The sequence below is a fragment of the Equus asinus genome, chromosome 1, assembly GCF_041296235.1.
Source record: "Equus asinus isolate D_3611 breed Donkey chromosome 1, EquAss-T2T_v2, whole genome shotgun sequence".
Lineage (NCBI taxonomy): Eukaryota > Metazoa > Chordata > Mammalia > Perissodactyla > Equidae > Equus > Equus asinus.
The window spans coordinates 105,017,674-105,041,487 of NC_091790.1; the positions used below are offsets into that span (position 1 = coordinate 105,017,674).

General features: G+C 35.3%; 1 pseudogene; it reads right to left on the reverse strand.

The window, feature by feature from the left end:
- Positions 1 to 2,610: 2,610 nt before the first annotated feature.
- LOC106841052 (semaphorin-3C-like) lies at positions 2,611 to 22,371 on the reverse strand (annotated as a pseudogene).
- Between the last annotated feature and the right edge of the window lie 1,443 nt (positions 22,372 to 23,814).

Sequence of the window (23,814 nt, forward strand, 5' to 3'; positions counted from 1 at the left end):
GAACAGGAAAAAAATGCTGTGCTTTGGAGCTTGGAAATAGTGAAAAGTAGGACTGTTAGCAGAATTTTCTGGTTTAGCCTTGGTTTATTTTGTTTTACTAAAAAGGCTTTAACTATTCCCACATTCTTTGTAGAATGATTGCTACTTGACATGAGTGATTTTCTCACTGTGATTCTCATGGTCCTTTGAGCTGCCATCTGGGTAAAGAATTTAATGACAGTTGGGACCAGAGTGGCTTTTCTTCAGGAAAAATCCCTGATTGGTGTTATTTGTCAATTTCCATAGTGTACATCTCCCACCATGCTGATTTCAAGTGCCCCCCACTGTGATGTCCTCACTTGAGACGAGGTGCACACAACCCACTCTTGCGGAGAGAGGTATAAGCTGCTCCCGCACACGCTCGCTGAGGCTCTGAGGCCTCAGACCTCGATTCAATCAGCGTTTCTCTCTTTCACCTGTTTTATTTGTTTATCTCAGAGGTCTCTCTTAAGGTACTATTTGAGGGAATAATAGAATTTTGTTGAGTTTACAAACCAACTGCTCCTGCACTAACCCCTGATCTATGTTGTCCAAAAGAATAACTGATGAAAACATAGACAATCACAACCACCTCTTAATTCTCCGTATTAAGATGAAAGAATGACTTGGTCAACTTCAAACAGCAAATAATTCTCAGAATTTATGATTGATCCTTGAACATGTTATCAGTGAGTTATCTGGAAACGCATGGAACACACCGACTGAAATGATGAGAGCCTGGAGCTATAATGGCATTTGAAAGTTGCTCAGCCTCCCCCTTCGCTTTCCCTTCTCTTATGTAATCCCTGCTTTTTACCCAATGCACACCAACTTGAGGAACCCTAAGATGGACATATCTGTTGACCTCTTTTCCCTGTGTTATACAAAATAGATAAATGTTTCTTCCATCTTCTGTTGAGCTAAGAGCATCAAAGAGAGATCATTTAAAAGGAGACTGTGAAGTCTATGATGGGACTTTATTGTCAGTCATAATTACATATGGCTTTTTTTTTTGAGGAAGATTAGCCCTGAACTAACATCTGCTGCCAATCCTCCTCTTTTTGCTGAGGAAGACTGGCGCTGAGCTACCATCCGTGCCCATCTTCCTCTACGTTATTTGTGGGACGCCTGCCACAGCATGGCTTGCCAAGCAGTGCCTAGGTCCACACCCGGGATCCAAACCGGCGAACCCCTGGCCACTGAAGCAGAATGTGTGAACTTTGCTGCACCACCAGACCAGCCCCAAATATGGCTTTTTAAAATTTAATTCTTTTATGGATAAGTAGCAATGCTGATAGTTTTTCCAAAGTTAATTAAAAGTTAATTGTTCAATAAAATACATATCAATGATTAATCTTTGAGCTTCCTAGCCAGGGAACCAAACTTGAGCCCTTTTAATTTTGAATAGATAAATTGGTTCTTTAAAGGCTTAGCAAACTATTTTTCCTATTTAAAAAAAATTTGACAGCAGGATAGTTTAAGATGATGAGAAAATAAAGGAGTAAATAATACATTGTGAATAAACTCTAATAATCTCACAAAAATAAAATGCATCAACAATTAGTAAAAATTATTTGGGATGAATTTCTGAAAGCATATTGACAAAAGGAATTTCATAGTCAAGTAAAAAGGAAAAAGAAACACTTTGCTTAAATATTATTTTAACAACTACCTTTTGGTTTTTTTCATAAAATCATTCTTCTTTACTTATACCCACCCCATTTTATAATTATAACCTTATTCTGTGAATGCAAAGATATAAGAAAATTATATCCTCTTGATATAATTTGATAGACAATTGATTAATCGTACAACATCTCCTCTCAATCACCATACTGTCTAACATTTTACAGAGACAGAAACTAATCAATATTCTAGAATGCAATGCAACATTATTATGGGCCACAGATCTGGGACTGTGATCATTGTAGTCCCAGAAAAATTTCAATTCCAACCTGCCAGTCCACTGTCTGTAACTCCAGCTGGAAAAGTTAGTTTTCAACGTACCCCTTAATGCTACTAATACCGTAAGACATGGCTATATCTGTTTGCCTCAGAACTTTAGATTTTGTAAACATTCCATTTGAATTATAACATCACTTTCACTGTAATTATTTGCTCACATACACCATTTTCTTTCTTTGAGAAATACACAACACACAATTTTTAACTAAGTTTACCCCTGAAAATTGAAATATCTCCACGTGATTTATCTCTGAATTAATTCTTTCATGGTATTCCTCCATTAAAATAGATGAGATTCCTTAATATAAGGAAGAGTGGTGAAAAGCAACCGGCATTCAAATTCCTAGGCCGCCACTGAAATGTTAAGACTTTCCAAGTTTTGTTTTTTATGCCAATAAAATTAGGAAAATCTCTCTGTCCTGGCTAACATACCCAGTTGTCTTGAAATCTAAATGAGATTTTATTGGCAATACCTCTTAGAAAAAATTGTAGAGTGCTATGACATATTTGCAAAATCCCAAATATGGGAACCCATGAGCTGAGAAATTAGAATGAGTGTGCCAGTAGGCTTATGGTTGTATTTAATAAACATCAACATGATATTCATTTCTTGTTAAGTTATATTTTTTAAAAAAGCAAAATAACAGAGAAACATGAAATTCTCCACTGATAAGAAATCAGATGATGATTGGACAAAAGTCCAATCTTTGTGGGCAAAAATCCCATTAAATACAGTCTGCATATCAGATAAATGATACACACATACTGCTGATCCCTTAAAAACTGAGCTAGGAAAATACAAGAGGATCCATTTTATTCTTGTTTTGTTTTTAAATTTAAATACGGTTAAAAAAATAGATGGCAAAGTTTGTGATAAAAATTTGATATAATTCATGGAAGGGTTGAATGTTATGTTACACTTGAAAAGCTAAAAACTTCCGCTGTTTTGAAATAAGCCATTGATACATAAAGCATTAAAACATTTAATTCATCCATGAAGGTAGTAAACAATAGTAAGTTATAGAAAATTCTCAGTTTCCAAAATATAGGACAAGTCAAGGAAGTTTCTATTTTATCTTAGCAACAAAAAATGAATTGATGATTTATTTAAAAAAAAATGAATTTGGGGCCAGCCTGGTGGCTTAGTGGTTAAGTTTGTGGGATTTGCTTTGGTGGCCCAGGGTTCGTGAGTTCAGATCCCAGGTGCGGACCTGTACACTGCTCATCAACTCACACCGTAGTAGCAACCCACATACAAAATAGAGGAAGATTGTCACAGATGTTAGCTCAGAGCCAATCTTCCTCACAAGAAACAAATAAATAAATAAATTTGAATTTTTAAATCACTATCAGTACAATCTATTATAATTTAACTCCTAGAAATAAACCTCATTAATAAGAGAACACCATATCTCTTTGCCTTAAGATTATTTTACTATTTATCCTAAATAGTAGTTGGAGGAGTCAAAATTGTTGTTGTTTATGTACTTTCTCTATTAGTAACAGAAAAAACAATAGGGTCCAAAAAAGATTCATTAAATTACCTGGGAAGATTGTCCCTGAGCTAACATCTGCGCCAATCTTCCTCTATTTTGTCTGTGGGATGCCTCCACAGCATGGCCTGATGAGAGGTGTGTAGGTCTGTGCCCAGGATCCAAATCTGCGAACCCCCCGGGCTGCTGAAGCAGAGCGTGCAAACTTAACCATTCTGCCACCAGGCCAGCCCCAAATCTCATCAAATTTACTTGGATCCTTACTAAAAACTGTTTCCGTTTTAACTAAGGCAGATTGATTGAAACAAACATTTCTCTGCCTCACGCATTTCTCTTAAATTAGATACCTAGTGGAAAACTTAGAAACCCCTTGAAAACAAGATATAGTTTAATCACTAGCAGTAACACTCAGAAATGACAATTTTGAATTTTTCAATATTAAAGCTATTGGTGTTAAGAAAAAGAGAAACTAGGAAAGTTTTTTTGAAACAAACATTCTCTCCTTAAGAATTTGGTTCTTTTTTCTTTGTTCAATTCTTGGTGAGTTAAATCAAGACGACTTTCTTTGTTAAACAGGAGTTAAACTCATCCTGAAGGACATCTTTTTAAGTATCTTATAGGGAAAATGTAAATATGATTTATAATCAATATCTCTGGCATTTTCTTTTACTTTGAATGGCTCATTATAGTTTACAACTATACCGTTTTTCCCCCACTAGAAAAAAAAATGTTAAAATCTTTAGATTTTTGTTGTGTGGTTGATTGTGTAATGAAAGGGACCCGTTACATTCTGTACTGGCCATGTCACAGGTGGAGAGCTGTGCTGAATTCTGAGTAATATCCTTAGTGTAAAATGTCTAAGCAGAAAGACGTGCAGGAAAGAGTGAGAATATGGTGAACTGTCTTGAAATATACGATAATTGGGATTGGGCATCCCACATCAATTAGAAAACATTAAACTTATTTTCAAATATATGAAATACTGTCATATGGAATGTGAAAACTGGTTCAGTGCCTTCTTAGCTCCTATACAGTCAAGTTAGATTGCTCCAGAAGTAATATTTTAATAGCAATGTCAAAAGTTTTATTTGAATTATGAGTCTTCAAAGTATTTCCTTAAAATAAAATATCTTGTATACTTTGTTCCTGCATTGTAATTCATGTTTTCCTTTCTTTGAGAAAAATAGCATTTAATCATTATAAATACTCTGTACAACACTATTTTGAAAGCGTTAGTTCAGCTTAAATATATTTTGGTTATCAGGCAAAAGTGAAAAGGAGGGTGACATCTTAAAGGCTATGTAAAAGTAAAACTTAAAAAGAATACTTTTTTTTTTTGAGGAAGATTAGCCCTGAGCTAACTGCTGCCAATCCTCCTCTTTTGGCTGAGGAAGACTGGCCCTGAGCTAACATCGTGCCCATCTTCCTCTACTTTCTATGTGGGATGCCTACCACAGCATGGCTTGCCAAGCGGTGCCATGTCCGCACCCGGGATCCGAACCAGCGAACCCGGGCCACCGAAGCAGAACGTGAGAACTTAACCGCTGCACCACCGGGCCGGCCCCAAAAGAATACTTTTTAAATAATTACTACTACTCAATAAAGTTTATTGTTTAACTCGTAAAATGTAATTGTTTAATCCCTACCTTGTTGTTGTAAAAATGCCATACACTAGAGTTCTCCTTGGGTTTTCAGTTTCCAGCAGAAACACATCCTCTGTAAAAGGGAAACATCATTCTTTCAAAGTTCCCAAATATTAACCGTATTTAAAAAAATCTACCCCTAAGAAAATAATTTCAACCATGAAGAGTATCATTCAGAAGAATATTCCTGCAGCATCATTGTAATTTGGAAACAACTAAGTCAATTAATGACAGGCACGTGGTAAAGTAAATGAAATGCTGTACAAACACTAAAGGGATTTACAATGGCTGTGACCTGACAGAAAACGTGCTAAAGAAATCGTTGTAAGTGGAAAAGACCCCATGGTATAAAATACGGACTAGAACCTTGTAAACCTGAAAACTATACGCCCGAAGACAACAAGGAGATTACCAGTGAGGGTCTCTGGTTAGCAGAGCTATAGAAATTTTCCTGTTTCTTCTTTTTTTCTGCATTTTCTAAATACCCTTTAATGATAATATATTATTTTTTTTAATTTAAAAGGTATGACAACTCTCAATTTCTTTTTGACTTAAGGTTAGAAGATGGAACATGGAAGAAAACTTTTTCATAGTCACTGTTTTGCTTTACATAAAATAAGACTTTTTTGGCTTATAGTCAAAATTGCTAGTGATATTTTATTTAATCAATAATTTTTCTAACAACAAGAAGTTTAAAGTATATTACGGCAAACACAAAGGGCTAGACAGTAAGGTGCACTAATACATAACAGAACCTGGAAGTAGATTTCTGAGAGGAAACCCCAATTAATAATTGTCATGATTACAAGAAAGGTCTGGATTTAGCGACATCTTTGCAAATAAGTCTTGCTGAGGAATACAAAGAAAGACGTATTTGGTTTAAACTCACAGTGAATTAGAGCCTTTTAAGCAAGAAATTATAACCACTAGGCCTTCCATATGTGAACAAAGGCTGACACTGTTTAACTCTCCCTAAAAAACAAGAAAGGCTGAAACATCCTAAGTCACGGAAACACAAACATACTTGCAAAGAATTTGGGGGAAAATAATAAGTGACTAGGTTATAACATAAAATCGTACTTAGAATTTTTTTCTAGAAATGCTGGCACAGAAAGTCTTGTTTTTATCATCAAGGTAATGACTTTTGAGGAAACTAATTATCTATTTCAGTTTTTATAACTGTTAGAACTAGTAAATTTTTCCATATTGTAACAGATTTTTGTTGCTAACCTCATCACCTGTCTCAAAATAACCTAATCCATTGGAGAATAACCAGCATTTTACATTTTAATGGATTAAAGCAAAAGAAATGTCGTTTCTAAATGGCAGTTAGTAATCATGACACTGATATATACCAAGTTATTCTGATTAAAAAGAGAACTGTTGATTGGCAGAAAGGAATCAGATTGTTAGTCCTTATCTGACCAGGAAAGTATAACCCTCCTCATGTCACACATGCTGAGATCTCTTAGTCCCGGGGTCACCAAGAAGAACAGAGCCTGGAGCCTCAGTCTAATTTCTACTCTGACATTTGCATCTTATATCTATTCTGTCTACTTACTGTAATGGTAAAAACATACAGCTGTATTCTCACACAACCTGAGTTCAAATGAGAATCTAGATAAACATGAAATACACATTCATTTTCAAAGAGCACAAACATACCATTACTTACATATAAATTATACAAGTACTGCTCTCTCTCACACACACACACTCATTGATGTATCATGGTGAATTCAGTGAACCAGATGTTTCAGCAGGGCACTCAGGGGCAAAACAGATTTGAAAAATACTTAAGGAAATTTATGAACAGTATCCAACCATTAATTCAAACTGGCATATTATTTATGCTGAAAACACCCATGGAAAATATATCCCTTCTGGGAGGTTACTAAAATCTATAAAATTTACAAAATCTCTTCCAAAAATATTTTTCAGTCTCATATCTATGTACCTAATTCATCAAAGTGAGTTTCTGGGTCATCTTTATCAGTCTCTGAGCATACCAGCCTCACTTTTATGAAGCTGGCCCACTTGTTGACAAGACGACGCAGTCCACCAGTGGCATTCTGAAACCATTCTGTAAACGTATTTCAGATTGCTTAAACAAATATTGAAATGTCTTAAAAACTCAACTTGGATGTTTATTGCGTAGGAATTAGTTATAATCTGAAGGATGGAACTGTTAACCACATCTGCATATCAATAGTTCAAAAGGAATATTTCAGAGATATAGTATTTTATAAAATAGCCATAGATATGCTATAGTATGGCATCACCTGAAAATGTTTAAAAAAATGAACTTCATAAATGTATGCCCTAAAGTTTCTAAATTGAACAATGTACGATGGAAATATTCGTAAAATGTTACGGAGACTACATGATTTAATCTGCCTTTTCTTGATAAAGCTGTCTTCAACGTGGACATAAATTCTCACACACAGTGAAGCCTGCAGACTCGACTGTGGTCGGGAGAGTGGGTTTACACTTGCCCCAATGGTCGCCAATAGTTCTGTTTTCTCTCCTTCGTTTCTTCGCGTTATCATTTAACCCTTAGTATTTCTAATTGGATGCGTTAGTATACATATTTCTCGAGCTGGGGCAGGGAAAATGGCATTCGGGTCACTCACAAATAGTCTCTATTGATGACGGTTTTTTTCTGTACACCCAGAAGCCTTTCACCTCTTCTGCTGGCCTTACTGCCCTGTTGCAAATGATTAAGAAGAACATGATCCCCACGATCAGTGGAATACTGTAATATTTAAAAATAAACTGTTTAAAACACTAAATCCTTTAAGAAGTACTTTCGCACAAAGGATGCTAACCAGAAAGAAGTCAGGACAAGCCTGTAAAACTCCTACATGCGAGGACATCGTGAGTGTTTTTGAGTTGCTGTGCATACTTACCGTTTATACACGAGAACATTTTGGTTACTGTTTATAATTAGAACTGCATTTTACCAAAGCGTTTCTGAATTTTCACTGTTGTAGACAGTTCCCAAATAGTCTTCTACTGAGGTTTTGCTATATTTTATTCTTGTACTTAACAAGAAATGTTCCGTTTCTTTCTGCAGCATACAATTTAGCTATTTGTGCTTAATACTAATGCGCTAAATGAAAAAGCAAAAAGTAATCAAAACTGCTTATCTGTGTAAAACCACAATATTTCCTTGAACTAATTTTTTTTTGCTGAAATAGAGTGTTTATCTCGTATGGCTGACGTGAATAAACATTAAATTAAAACGTCTCTTTTCGATATTTTGTTAATTTTAACAGCAGATAATAAAAGTAGGAAAAGAAACTATTGGAAAAGAAATCATTTATTTAATTTCAATTTCGTAGTCTTTCTTCAGATTAGAACAACATTAACACTTACGGGACAGACTCTAGCAATCATGGAATGAATCTGTTCTGTGCTTCCGCTGGTGTCGCTCAGTTTCTCTTTGAAGAAGCAGTACACCTTAGCATCACTAGGACCAGTGCCATCTGGGATGACGTGAGCATCCACAAACGTAGGTTCTGGAAAAAATACAACAACTATGTACAAATACATATGAAATGATGAAAATCATGATGAAAATCCATCTACGGTCCCTCCAAGTAACCCACAGGCACGTGCCTTCTCCAGCTTCAGTATAGAAGAACAATTCGATCTTCACAGGCAGAAAGTCTCAGAGCAGTAATTGTATTCACTCAACATGTCGCATTTGGAATGTCAAGTGCCACAGAGTATAGCTATAATATGAGAGCTTAAAGCATTTTTCTCTGTCTGCAATATCTTCTGGAAGTGCAGCAAATGCAAAAGTTCTATGTTCCCTGATGAGTTTTTAAACACGGAAAAGCTTTTCTACCAGTTATTTCCCATGGAATCTGATGGGCGTTTTATAGAAAAAAACGTTTGCTTTTCAAAGTGTGGTTTTCAACCTGTGCATGTAGACTCAAATTCGTTGAAGCAGAATGAAGAGTCAGGAGTCCGAGATCCAAAAAACACGTTTTTCTTAAAATGCAGAATATGAAATGAAGGGGAAACTTTCCAAGGAAAAATGCAGTCATTTGGAGACATAGAAGGATTCCTTATTTCAAGAACAGAAGAGCTTTTAGAATTCTCCATTTCCAGACGTGCTGGAGGACCAATCTGAAGAAGCGAACGGACAATCCACGCTTTCTCGCGCTGGCCTATCTGTGAAAGAAGATGCTCAGCTGCGGGGGGTCAGGCTCACCTGCTCATGAAGAGGAATCGCCGAATGCAGGTTCAGCTAGAAATTTTCCCCAGGGTGAGATGACAAGGCTCTTAGTGGTTTCTTCCTCCTCTAAATAACTCTAAACAACAGCAACTGACTGGAATCATACATTCAAGTCAAATGAGCACCATTCATGAGGTGACTTCAAGAACTGGAAACAGTTGAATACTGATAATCATAAAATTATCATACCCATGATTTCTATTAAGCAATAGTCAAATTATGAAGACAGAATATATACCAGCTTTGTAATTTTAGAATCTATGTAAAAAACAAAGAGGAGGAGTTCCTGAATATACCCTATTCATTATATCTAACTGTCATAAATCTAGGAAAATTTTCAATTTGCTATTATTAAAATATACAAGCAGACTAAATCAATAAATAGCATATTTAATTGTAATACGTTACAATTAAACAACTGGACAAGATTCTTGCGTACGGGCATTATGATGAATATCACTGTCATTTTTATTTATTCATATATCCTACAATAATTGTGCGATGGTAAATGAAGAGTTGGAATATGAACTATGGACTATTTCAATTATTTATTTATCCTAAATATTTAAAATCATAGAGTACACAATCATCATTACTGATATTATGGCCTGATATTTTAATTTTTTAACCATTTTAACCTAATTTTCACTAAGGAATTAAACAACGTATTTTAAAGCATGGTTCTCAAAAAATACATAAAATGTGTTCTGACCACTTAGCCATTTGGAATTGTGTCCATCAGTTCTGCCTGCATTCTTCGTGGTCAAACTGCGAAAAATAGCAACATCTGACCCCGTGAAATCCTTATACATTCCAGAGAAAAGCTCTTCATCTATGAAAAAGGAAGAAAATATCAACACAATTTTAAATGTTTTTTAAGTTTATTTTTAATCAAGGAGAACGTGCTTATTAGACCATCACACGTATTAGAGAGTGTTTATAATTGTTAATCGGTTTCCATTGTCCACCATATGAAAAAATTGGATAAAGTTTAATCTAATCTCATTATTGCCTGTATGATTACAACTTTATTCTACATAGAAATAAAAAGTCCTCTGCCTGTGCTTAATTATATTAAATACTTATGTTTAGATAGTATGTATCAGAAATGGCAAAAATAATATAGGTATAAAAGATAACAAAATGGCTTAATTAATTATTATTTTCTTTAAATAAGTAAAATATACTATAAGAGTCAGAAAGCTTGGTTTCTAATTTTGGCAATAAGTAACAAATTAGGAATTAGGACTAAATCATTTAGCATGCTGAATCTCAATCTTCTCATTTGTAAAATGTAGGAATTGGATTATGATCTCAAAAGTTCTCATCACATATTAAAAATTCTACGGTTTTACTAAATGAATTGAAAATAATTTTTGTTATTAGTATTTCATGATATGGCAGCCACATTAAAATTGTCAAAATACTATTACTGATAAAATGATTTCATCAGTAAAAGTATATGTTTTGATCTTAGCTCTAAGTTTCTATAAGGTAATCAAAGTGGTACTTTTCAATTGCAATACATAACATTAACATTATGTTAATAATATAATATTATGTTAATAAGCCACATATGACTGAACATATTAAGCCATAACAAATAGAGTGTAGAGACAAGAAAGAAAAGATATTTTAAGTTAAATTAAATTATCGTTATTAATGGCAAAATGAAATATTTTAATCCGTATATACACAACATTCAGCTTTCTTGTTAAGATCCGTATTAACTTCTATCCTAGTAAGGAGAGTAAGCATTGAATTGGTATGTGACCCTTGAGTATAAAACAGTAGTTGAATATCATTTAAAAAGAACAAAATTTATCAAGTCTGACTCACCGAACCACCATTCAGCTGTTTTCTTTGGCTGATGTTCTGGAATTGCTCCCTTGGCTACTTCAGATTGTGGTCATTTTGGCAGGACCAGAACCTTCGGAAGCACTCTAGGCTCACTGTTTAGTAATAAACAATACTAATTGGCCCAGGATAGAATGGAGAATGAAACAGTTTTAGTATGTTCTCACAAGGTCATGAACTGGACCCCTGCTAGTTCACAAGTAGGTAGGTGAGCATTGTGACACCCAGTTCGGCTTCCTATTAGAGAGGTCCCAAGCCCACGGGGACAGATATTAGGGAGACGACAAAAACGTACATGAAAGTATTTTGAGCAATTAAGCTTCGTTAAAGTTCTGTACACATTTGTGAAGCATCTACAAGAGTGTTCTGTAGACACAATGGTTCTTAAACTAAGTTAACTTTGTAATTAATTATTTCACATTTTTGTTACACTGGATTACCCCCAAAACGGTGGGTTATAAATTCCTGCTCTTCAATAGATTGAGTGGCACAGCTATCAGTGATCATATCTGTTTCCAGGAAGGAAAAAAAAAGGACTCTCAGAGAATGGTGTCCAGTGGAGAAGGCTGATTCTCATCTTATTGTATACCTTTATTAGTTATGCCAAACTTTACAAAAGTCCTCATGTCTAATTGGCTTCATTTTGTGTCTTAAATTCTCAGTAACTTTAACAGCAAGTTAGGAATAAAGGTTCTACTCATTTTGTATAAAAAATATTTAATTAATGTCACTTGGAAAGAATTTTGTGTGAGAGAAGAGAAATTTTTTTCAGAATTTCTATGTAGGGTTTATACAAAGAGAAACTTGTGCCTTTTAACTTTAATCCAAAAATATTTTGCTTTCCAATTGTACTTCCACTGACAATTTGAATGATCATATGTAAACCTCTGGATAACCTCCCGGCTCATATTTTAGTCAATGCTGGATGCACCTGTCTTAATTTAGTTTCCAGATATGAGATATGAGATAGGAGAAAGAAAGATGGGTTGCCTCTTTAAGTCAATCAAAGCAAAGTGTTTTGAACATCATAATTATTTTTCCACCTGTTCTGTTGTCAAATGACACAATTTTACCACTGGCAATACATAGAGAAAGCAAAGAGGGAAAAGCATCTACTGTATATCCGACAGACTGAAAGCCAAGATTATCCCCACAGTCAACTCATGTTAACTCACATGCATTCTAGAGAATGTCTTTTAAGGGAGTTCTAGAAAGGCATCCAATGAGTGAGACTCAAAGACATCGATGTGTCAGTGTGTGTAGCAGCAAGCAATTGGGCCGGCTTCTTGACTGATATATTTTACGGAAAATGAGAAAATGAAAAAGTGACTTTACCACCATCTCTTTTTTAGTATAGCAACTTCTAGACCATGACAGAGGATGTAATTGGCTAACACATGCACTTTGTTGTCTCCCATTTGAAAGAAATACCATTTTTAATCATTTGTAAAAGATTACTAATGCATGACAAAAAGTGGTTATACTTAATATCAGGAAAACAACTACAGAAAACATTGAAAATTACTTTACGATATATTAATATATGTAAATATACACTTTTTTGGTAAATGGTTGACTTGCCCTAGAAATGACAACCCTGTCATACTAGAGGAAAAAATACATGCTTATCACTTAATGAGGAATATTCTTGAAAATGAGGAATTAAAATATCTATTTCTCAGCTCCCTACTTTCTTCCTATTATTTTACTCATGTACTATCTATCATCCATGCAACTATCCAAAATGGGTCACCATGTCAGAATTTGTTTTCCTTAATTTCCTTTTTACTTTATATTTCCCCCTCCCTCTTTTATTTTCCACTTACTGATCATAATAGACTCTGTGCTCATATTGGGGTTGAAAGAGCAGTGCCCTTTTCCAGATTCACACTTGGAGTCAATCATGAAACCCTGGTCCTTTATTATAGATAAAATTGAAAATGTAGTAACAATAAATAACATTATATTTACTAAGCCAATTGTTCTTTAGTAAAACAAAGCATCATCATAAATCATATGCTTTCTACTTGGTTGCTAAGCCTTCCCAAGTTACTACATTAGCCCTTTCCTGGCCTGTGTGAAGAATCCATCTGTAAATTACAATCTAACCTCAGCAGGTCTAGTTCTCATTCTATTACACTCCCCATAATGCTGATCCAACAAGTTCTCTGCAAATAAACATTAGCAAAAATCACTCGGACATCAAAGATCATTGTGAACCTGCACTAGATATGCCGGACGTTTGCCAAAAGAAGAAAATTGTCCACAGAGGGACAATGTGTATAAGGATTACAATATTTCCAAAATAATCAAGAAATTTTTTAAATATAAAATTTTATGTTATCACTTAATTTTGTTACATAAAGTAGTACAATAGATTCAACAAAATAATTCATAACTTAGATAAAAACGCTTCATTTACTCATTCATTTATTTAACAAAAATGTATTGTGCATCTACTATGTGCCAGGCACTGATAAAACATTGGGGATACAGTATACAAAACAGACAAAACTCTTTACCCTCAAGTGATGTGTAATCTAATGATGGAGAACATAAATACATAAATATAGACTATAAAGAGAATGAATGCGTAAAATATAGAGTGTGCTAGGTGGTGCTCAGTGCATAGAAGAGAAATCAAGCATGGAATGGGACTAGGGACGCCCATGGATTGGGAGCAATGGGTTCAATTTGAAATATAATGATCAGCATGGCCTCACTAAAAGGAAACATTTTGTTCGTATTTTTACCTTTTTCTTATATCGTTAGTAAAAGCTATGACTAAAATTCAAAGAAAAAATTATCACTTTTGTAGGTTGCATTCGATGATGGAAGACCTTAACTATCAAGTAAAGGTTTTTCAAAATTATCCTGAAAGAAATGCTGGTTCAATATTTTTGAGTAAGAAAATGAAAGGATCAAAATCCTTTTGAGAAGATTGGGCCTTTCCTTGTGCTTTAAGAATACTGAGAATGGCAGTTGTGAAAACCAACACTGGATTCAAGAAAATAGATTGGTTTTCAATTGCAATAGTCCAGGAATTAGGTAATAATAGTCTGACATGTCAGGATCTCAGTGGTCATAGGAAGAGCAGTAAAGGTGCGAGAGAATTTGTAAAGTGAAAATAAACAGAGCTTGGCCATCAATTACAAATTGGATGTAGTTCATGAAGATGAAGAAAACAAAGATGATACTGAAACTTTGACTCCTTAAAGAAAATAAATCTGGTTCATTTTTGTTATATTGAGTTTGATGTGTTGGCAGGACATCCCTGAGGCAAGAGGGAATCCTAGAGGTTAAAAAGAATAATGAGCCTCCAACCTGGAAATGTTCTATGGCACGATCCTCTTCAATGAATTAACTCCATAGATGAGGAAAATGCAACTTGCCCAAGATCGTGTAGCTGAAAGGTGACAAAAGCAAAATTAAAATTTAGTCTCCTGACTCCTAGCTGCATCTGCTTTCCAAAAGGTCATCATTTACCTAATGACTAAAATAAATAAATAGTGATAAACTTGAGGAAAACCAAGAAAATGTAGTAAGGCTGGTTGTGATTCTTTAGCCAGAGACATACATAGATTTGACTAAAATCTACAGGGTGCTGCAGGAACCAAGGAGATTGCTTAGGTACCATATGACTTCCACCGACCTACTTGTCTATTGCACAGCATCCTTGTACTCACGTAGTTGTAATTTTGACCTTGTCATCACCAGCAAGGGATGTGGTCCACCTGAATAATCACTAAGTCAAGCACCCAGCAACAATTCTTCAAACTCATCTACCAGGAAACCTCAATTTTTCTTCCAGTTCATCAGCCTTCACTTCTTGATTTTCTTTTCTTAATCAGTTTAGATCCCATGCTTTTTCATTTCAATAGTTTTTTGCAAAAATGTTAAGTTCCTTGAATCTGTGATTCTTTTTCATTGCATCCACAGCCTGGGAGGACAGGTCTGTCCACATTCTCCATACTTGCCTCCAAACTTTCAAGCATTTTGCAGAAGGAGATCCAACAAAGAAAATTCAACGTATTATAGATTTGTGATCACCAACCCCAAACAGAGCATTTATACTGCTCAGCAACCTTTCAAGGAAACTTTGGTCAACCACTTCTTCCATTTTGAAACCATTGCCACTATAGTCAAATCTTCTAACTTATTCTCAGCTCATATGATTGACAACTATGTTGCTGAGAGTAAAACCCTTCAATGAGACATCTTCAACTTCTCACTACCAAACACAAAAATATATGTCCACTAATACATCCACTAGTACGCGAGTGGAACCATTTCTCTTACTTTGAGGCCAATCCTCCCCCCAGTGCTTTGGATCTCACCTTATCCAGTCTTCTTAGGCAACTTATACTTTCCATTATCTCTTCCCTTCTTTGATCTTATTAACTGGATCCTTCACATCATCACTTAAACAACCCCTTCAGCTCCTACACGTCACTCTCCTTGAGAACCACATTTCTTAAAAAATTACATACACTTCTCACCATTTCCTGACTTCTCACTTTCTTCTTAGTTCATTTCAATTGGGCAACCAACCTCAATAGTTCTATGGAAGCCCTTTTCAATAAGATCCTTAATGACAAGCATGCTACACAATTCAGTGCTTATTTTTCAGACCTCATCTTACTTGGATTCTCAATGGTATCCAAGGTTGTTGCCCACTTCTATCTTTTTTTATGTGATTTATTTTTATTCCAGAGCCAACACACTGTTGTTTCTTTCCCCTCCTTCTCTGGTTGTTTCCTTTTCATCTTGTTTGAAGATCCTTTTTCCTCCCTCTGGCCGTGAAAGTTAGGAGATCCTCAAGTCTCAACCAGAGTCATTCCTCTCTTTTCACACTATACTCTCTCTGCATGATTAAACCCACGTTTTGCTTGGGCTTCAATTACTCTTATAAAATAATGTCTCAACCATTTATATAGTCAACTTTTATTCAACTGCCCATTTGATATTTTCACTTGAATATTTTAACAGCATCTCAGACTCAACAGAATCAAACCCAGGCTCATAATATTAACCACAAACATGGTTGTCTTCATTATTTCTCATCTCAGTTCATGGCAAATATATAATTAAAAATGCCAAAAATAACAAACAAAAACCAAACAAACAACGTTTCAACTTCTATATTACTATGTATTTCCTTTTCCCATAGCCAAATCCACCCATATAGCCTATTTTATTCTACATTTTGTGCCTATTTCTCTGTCTTCATTGACATCACTATATACTATACACCTACTATACCAACTCTCTAACTCTCATCACCACAGCCCTCCCAGCTCCCTCCCACCCTAAATCATTTGTAACATAACACACAGTGACAACACAATTCTGTTCATGCCATTTTCTGTTAAAGATCATTCCAACTGCTTCTCCTTTGACACAGGAGAAAGACCAAAATCTTAAAGGTAGCTTACAAGTTCTGACATGATTTCGTTTCTGCCATTATTCTCATTAAATAAATATACATTTGTGGATTGAATCAATGAGAGAAAATAACAGAACCAGAAAGAGAGCCGGTGGTGAAAAACTAGGAAAGAAGGCATAGCAAAATGTCCCAAGGTTATAGATGTCAACAAAGGCACTGAAAAATGAAGGGCATGACCGACACGTTATAGATTAGTCTAGGGCAAAGGATGCTAATTAGGACAGTCAATTTGGTCATTGAGGAATCTTGGTATTAGGAAATAGTTTAGTTAATTTGTGGGAATGAAAGCCAAATTAGAATGTTTTAATTAAGACACAGAAAACAAGAATACAAAAGCTGAAAATAGAGCCTTCTGGTCTGAGAGGTTTTGTGATGAAGTAAAAGAAAAAGAAAAGAGTAGAGCTAAAAGAAGTCACAGATCGCGAAAAGGAAATACGATCCTATTTTTAAACAGGAAAAATAAGTAAATGCAGGGGAAAGGATATGAAGACATAAAACACAGTGATGAAGGTTATTGATCAAAGACTTTTATTGACAAGGAAAATGTACAACTTTTCTTCTGACAAGAGGAAGAAAGGAAACTATAAGAGGAAAGCTACAAAAAGATGCATAAACAGAAAAGTTTAGTGATGAATTCGCTTCAAAAAGCACAGGGAATAATTTGGATGCCTGTGATATTCTCGGCCATCTGTGATATTCTTGGTCAGTCAAAGGTAAGGGTACCTGCTTGATGAGTGGCAGGTCAGGGGCGTAAATGGTATTCAACTGTTGGAACTGATGTGATGGAGACATTTGATAAAATCAACCAGAGATGAGATGTGGTAATATTCCAAGAATGTGCAGCAAAATTAAACATAATTGTTTTTAATCATCGTTTTATTCATAACTTGAAGTCATTATTTACTTGTGTTGCTTTACCTTTTTCCAGAAAGAGAAGACAGAGAGTGAAGATAGTGGATAGACGAGAAGCACTGTGGTCAAGAATTGATGTAGTGAGGATTGTGGGCTGTCTGGATGGGCACTGTTGAAATGCTCTAGGACAGCTCTGAATCGGTCTCACAAGACAGTGGAAGAGTCACAGGGTATAATGAAAGGGTGTATGCTCCAAATGTAAAGCAGGCTCATAAAACATTCTCTGAGAACCAATGAATTGCTATTTGACAGGTGGATAAAAGGTGGTGGATAGCGTCTCAGAAATAAAACTGAATAATTAATGAGTGTGCCACCCTAAGCGGGCTCACTTTCAAACTGGCTTCAAATATATGAAACATGCCATATGTTAGTACTAACACGGCGTGCTAGCATAAGTACTACTGCTGGTCATTACAAAACACAGTTAGTGATGAATAAGGAGAATTCTCTCAAAATACAACTTTCTGCATCATGAGGTCACTTATACTAGGGAATCTTTTATCTAAACTAAAGAAAATAAATATTACATGTTTGATAAAACTGTGCATTCTGTATTTACATTATTATCTATATACTATACATATATAAAAACAACGTTATGGGGAAACCCTTTGACTACCAAGGAAAACAGTAAAACTTAAACTTCATAACCCTTTCCATACTTAAATTGGCTCTTAACATGTTCACATATTATTTAAAGAGATTAATTAATGAAAATGCTTCCCCTTTGAAACATATCTTTCGAATTGAGACTAAAGTAGTTGATATTTAGTAATGTGATTCAAATTTATTCCACGCTGGTTTTCCAGAGGAGATTATTTTTGGACCAACTTTCCAATTAAGCCTTGAAGTACATGGTGGGCAATTTGTACATGGGGAAATCATGCCATGTGAAATCCGTGCTCTGAAAATGGCTATGCTAGTGTTGGCCTGTACAGTGACGGCACGGCCTTCAACAGAGTGTCTGACAGACGTCGATGCAGTAGTTTATTTAATCAGTTGATCACAGGCATTTGGTTCTAACGACAAACTCAACGTAGCCAACTGCACTCTACCATGGAGCACAGCTTCACTTTCTGTAAGAATTTTAATATTTCATATCATCTTGAACGACTTGGAAATGCCTCAATTTGGAGTCAAATTATAACTACTCAGTTATTTTTAAATGACTTTTTATTCACCAAAAGATAGCTATGTGTAAATTACGTGTCTGAAAAAAATTAATAATAAAGGAATATGGAGAGAATCATTGTTCAATTATATTGGTTCTAAAGTGGACTAATCCTTGTAAAAGAAAAATAAAATTACTAAGATATATCAGGAGCAATATTTAATCTTTTTTACAATTCTAATCTCTAAAGTTGAATTAAGACATTATTTAAGAATTGGACTTTCCAAACCCCAAAGAATCCATTGGAAAACACTTAGAAGTAATCAACAACTACAGCAAAGTTGCAGGGTATAAAATCAATTTGCATAAATCAGTAGCATTTCTATATTCTAATAACGAACTAACAGAAAAAGAACTCAAGAACACAATACCATTCACAATCGCAACAAAAAGAATAAAATACCTCCGGGTAAATTTAACTAAGGAAGTGAAGGACCTATACAACGAAAATTACAAGGCCTTTCTGAGAGAATTGGATGACGACATAAGGAGATGGACATTCCATGCACATGGATTGGAAGAATAAACATAGTTAAAATGTCCATTCTACCTAAAGCAATCTACAGATTCAATGCCATTCCAATCAGAATCCCAATGACATTCTTTACAGAAATAGAACAAAGAATCCTAAAATTCATATGGGGCAACAAAAGACCCCGAATTGCTAAAGCAATCCTGAGAAAAAAGAACAAAACGGGAGGCATCACAATCCCTGACTTCAAAACATACTACAAAGCTACAGTAATCAAAACAGCATGGCACTGGTACAAAAACAGGTGCATAGATCAATGGAACAGAATTGAAAGCCCAGAAATAAAACCACACATCTATGGACAGCTTATCTTCAACAAAGGAGCTGAGGGCAAACAATGGAGAAAAGAAAGTCTCTTCAACAAATGGTGCTGGGAAAACTGGAAAGCCATATGTAAAAGAGTGAAAAGTGACCATTCTTTTTCACCATTCACCAAAATAAACTCAAAATGGATCAAAGACCTAAAGGTGAGACCTGAAACCATAAGGCTTCTAGAAGAAAACATAGGCAGTACACTCTTTGACATCAGTATTAAAAGGATCTTTTCAGACACCATGTCTTCTCAGACAAGGGAAACAATAGAAAGAATAAACAAATGGGACTTCATCAGACTAAAGAGCTTCTTCAAGGCAAATGAAAACAGGATTGAAACAAAAAAACAACCCACTAACTGGGAAAAAATATTTGCAAGTCATATATCTGACAAAGGCTTAATATCCATAATATATAAAGAACTCTCTCAACTCAACAACAAAAAATCAAACAACCTGATCAAAAAATGGGCTGGAGACATGAACAGACATTTCTCCAAAGAAGATATATGGATGGCCAATAGGCACATGAAAAGATATTCATCATCGCTGATCATCAGGGAAATGCAAATCAAAACTACACTAAGATATCACCTTACACCCATTAGAATGACAAAAATATCTAAAACTAATAGTAACAAATGTTGGAGAGGTTGTGGAGAAAAAGGAACCTTCATACACTGCTGGTGGGAATGCAAACTGGTGCAGCCACTATGGAAAACAGTATGGAGTATGCACAAAAAATTAAAAATAGAATTACCATACAATCCAGCCATTCCACTACGGGGTATCTATCCAAAGAGCTTGAAGCCAGCAATCCCAAAAGTCCTATGCACCCCTATGTTCATTGCAGCATTATTTACAATAGCCAAGACATGGAAGCAACCTAAGTGCCCATCAACAGATGAATGGATAAAGAAGATGTGGTATATATATATATATAATGGAACACTACTCAGCTGTAAAACAGAACAAAATCATTCCATTTGCAATAACATGGATGGACCTTGAGGGAATTATGTTAAGTGAAATAAGCCAGTTAGAGAAGGATAATCTCTGTATGACTCCACTCGTATGAGGAATTTAAAAATGTGGACAAAGAGAACAGATTATTGGCTACCAGGGGAAAGGTGGGGTCGGGGGTGGGCACAAAGGGTGAAGTGGTGCACCTACAACACGAATGACAAACATTAATGTACAACTGAAATTTCACAAGATTGTAACCTATCATTAACTCAATAAAAAAAAAAAAGAATTAGACTTTCTAGATTTAAGTTGCATAATGAAACCAAAGCAAGACAATTTGAAAGAATTCGGTTTTTAAAATACTTATTTAAGTAAAACAACGTTTGACTAAAAGAATGAGGAAAAGCTCTTTTGGTCTAATGCATAGCTTCCTTAGTCAATAATTGTGAACTGGGATAAACACAGTCTTAAATATCATACAGGTGACTCACAGCCTTATATTTAACTGTACGTTCACTATACATTTAGTCTCTAGCAAATGCTTTTGTTCACAGAACCCCACATCATTTTAACCCATGTAGGAATAAGGCCAGAACAACCTAGTGTAGACCGATGTTGGTCTAAAATGAAACTGTGATTTATTAATTACATAAAATTCTTTTCAGCAAAGGCACTTGGCATCCTGCTTCATACATCTCCTATGGGATGTATCTCATAAAAGTTTACCAAATTTGAAAGACTAATAAGAGATTACTTAAAATAGATTTGAGAAAGTGAGTTTATACTGCAATATTTCTATAATTTGGAGCAAATATTATGAATATCTTACATTCCAAGTAATTACGAAATTACATCATTTTTCTTTCCCCTATATTTTGCAACTTTTCCATTCAGAAATATATACATATATTGAGTTGAAGGCAAAAGTCTATACATTAAGTAACTTGGCTGGAAGGAATCAAGTGTAAATATTTTGTGTTTAAAAGTCTTAAAACTTTTTTATGGCTGTTGATGATATTTCCAAGTTTTTACTCTAAAATACAGTTTTAAGAAATCTTTGACACTGACACCAAAACTAAGAATGGAAAATTGTTAGACTTACCTCTGTTATCCTCCCTCTGTTCAAATAAGTACAGACGGAGCTGAGGCGCCACTCCCACAAACATGCAAATGGGTGTGGCTGGAAGTCTGAATCACCTGGCCCAAGGGCCCACAGCCACGCTAGAAGCAGATGCGAATGAGCAGTCAGTAACCCAACGGCTTTCTTCCTCTTTCTAAGTATTACCGTGATGCTCTGCTGCACATTTTCCTTTCTGCTCGAATGTTTTTGTTCTTGTTAGGAGATAATATGAAAACAACATGGTGAGGCTGGCCCCGTGGCGAGTCGTTAAGTTCTCACGCTCCCCTGCAGGCGGCCCAGTGTTTCGTTGGTTCGATTCCTGGGCGCGGAGCTGGGACTGCTCCTCAAACCACGCTGAGGCAGCATCCCACATGCCACAACTAGAAGGACCCACAACGAAGAATATACAACTATGTACTGGGGGGCTTTGGGGAGAAAAAGGGAAAAAAAATCTTAAAAAAAAAAGAAAACAACATGGTTTATTCCATTGGTTTGTTTCAGGAGAAAGGTAGTCCAATTTAGATAATGAGTAAAATGATATGTCTCCCTCATTTCAATATTTTATATACTGTGTAAGTTTTTATGTTCTGAAAATTTATGAACTTACTCTTTCCCTGAGGAAGTTTAGAAATTGAGAAGTATACCAAATTGTTTCCTCGAAACATTATCCACATACGCGTTCTATAAACATGCTTCGAATGAAATTGTGCTCGGACAGAGTCCATATTGTCATCAGAACACAATGGGAAACACGACCGACCTTTACAGTTGGTGAATAAAACAAATCTGAAACAAAATGCCAGCATTGTGCTTTCTATGAAAAATCATGCAATCATTATCTCTCTGCCCTTGGTTCCCTAAAATACTTTTCTCTCCCCCAAAATCTCCTTTCTCACCTGCTCCCAGTCCAACCAATGGAAAGGGTGTCAAATATTCACTCAATGAAATGCAAAATAATTATTGTAATTCTAAGTTGACGATGACCTTGCAGAAGTCCATAAACACGGTCAGCACCAAACACAGATGTCTGTGACTGAATTAATCACTGCATGTTCTGCATCTGCTGGGCTCGCTGTCCTTTGCTGACCACACATTAATTAAGCCTGAGATGGACTGTTGTTTCCTTAACAAACTTGTTTTTCTCACAAAGAACGTTAAAAATAATGTTATAAATTAGAGGCATATTTTTTTATAAAGGAAGATATCAAAAGGTAGCAATTGTTTCCCCATGGGTGATCAGACAGCACATATACACATACATATATATATATTTTTTCTTTTTCACGAGGAAGATTTTGCCCAGAGTTAACATCCATTGCCAATCCTCCTCTTTTTTTGCTTGAGGAAGATTAGGCCTGAGCTAACATCTGTGTCAATCTTCCTCTATTTTGTATGCAGGATGCCTCCACAGCACGGCTGATGAGTGGAGCAGGTCCACACCCAGGATCCGAACCCACAGACCCCAGGCCACCAAAGCAGAGCGCACAGAACTTTAACCACTTGTCCATGGGGCTGGCCCCCAGCATGTTTTTTTTTCTCTTCAAGCACCATATATTTTACTATATTTTTATAGTGCACATTTATTATTTACAGGATTAGAAAAGTAAAAAAACCGCTTTGTTAAAATAGAAGTTAAATTTAAAGTCAATATTATTTTATATTTTCTCATCATTTTCTCCTCTTATATTCATTGTTACTTGCCAGCAAATATACACTTTTTTCCTATGTAGTAATTTTATACATATGTTTCTATTATGGAGTTTTATAATCAAATAATCAATCATTAACACTGTTGTCAAAGAAATTAATCCTTATAGACCAGACTATACACTTTATTTTTATTTTAAGACATTAAGGAGTTTTGTTAACTATATAGTGTCCCTGTATCATGGCCCTGCTTATAGAAGTACCTGAAAATTGACTACATAAACGGAGATGATAACGTGTTTCTCTGGACGAAAAGCACAGATGAAGTATGGTGTATATGCCATATGTCTATGTTAAGGGTATCTGTGAGCAATGAGACTTGTGTTTATTTTTTTCACATTCAAGTTTAGTCATTCTGAGATTCTGTATACAATATTTTCCCACAAGACATGAATTCAGTCCAGTTCTGTTAATGATAGGTTATGCC